At 35.8% G+C, this 909-nt stretch overlaps 1 protein-coding gene across 1 annotated transcript in view; it reads left to right on the top strand.

Moving 5' to 3' along the window:
- Pmar_PMAR027189 (hypothetical protein) overlaps positions 1-909 on the top strand; it is a gene marked incomplete at both ends in the record, with an annotated part of 3,974 nt that overhangs the window by 1,523 nt on the left and 1,542 nt on the right. The window lies entirely within an intron of this gene.

The raw sequence follows: 909 nt of genomic DNA, 5'->3' as shown, positions 1-909 counted from the left end.
ATTCGCGGTGATATGCAGTAGTCGTGGAATGTATTTTTCGTATCACGCCAGTGTGAAACTTCATCAATCCGTGAGAATAACCCGATCTAGAGTTTAAGTCAAAATTATGATATCGTCCTAGTAGTGCGATCGTCTGCATATTCAGGTGATCCTGTTCGAATGGCTTTCTTCGGTGTGACGAAACAAGGGTATATGGGAATGCGAAAAACGTATGATGTTGAGGAAATCAAAGCTAGTGAGGAGGGGATCTTGGTTCGATTTATGGTATCGACATTTAAAAAAAATAAAAATTAGAAAATTAGAATCTGGAAGAAGGCTCAGCACAGAAGGAAAAAAAATTATTTTTTCGTAAAAAAAATTGCTAAACTTTTCGTAAAAAAAACCAAGGTTTTTTCCGTTTGTTTTTCGGGAATATTCTTTCGACGATTTTTGGTAAAATTATTTCGTTTTGTGAGTAAATTTTCATAATTTCTATACCACACGCTGAGTACTTTAGGTGGCAAGCCAGAATCGTCCGGTGATTTGACGGGTAGAATATGGTTCTCCTTATTCCCTGTTATGCAATTGTGTGATATTCATGGTATTCCTACGGCAGGTTTAGGTCGACCACCAGCGATTACTAATGGCAGGTGAATTTGGGTTGTTTTAACTCTGGGAAAAACGTTCGGAGATGTATCTTACTATTCATGCGTTATTGATTTATTCATCAAAGAAATGAAAAAAATTCCATTGCTAATTTTTCGCAATTTTTGGAAGTTTTTCCCTTTTTCCCCCTAAATTTTTCTGGATTTTTTTTCCGAGATCATCGTTAATTTATCGATTTCTATTCCTATTACGATCTCTACCATTTTTCCAAATTTGAATTCAAACTAAACTTGCCATCTCAAATCGTCACCATGGTAAGTGCTT

This window comes from Perkinsus marinus (genome assembly GCF_000006405.1).
Source record: "Perkinsus marinus ATCC 50983 genomic scaffold scf_1104296956056, whole genome shotgun sequence".
Lineage (NCBI taxonomy): Eukaryota > Perkinsozoa > Perkinsida > Perkinsidae > Perkinsus > Perkinsus marinus.
Note: the sequence above shows the minus strand (reverse complement) of the source record. Positions and strands in the feature narration are given on the sequence as shown.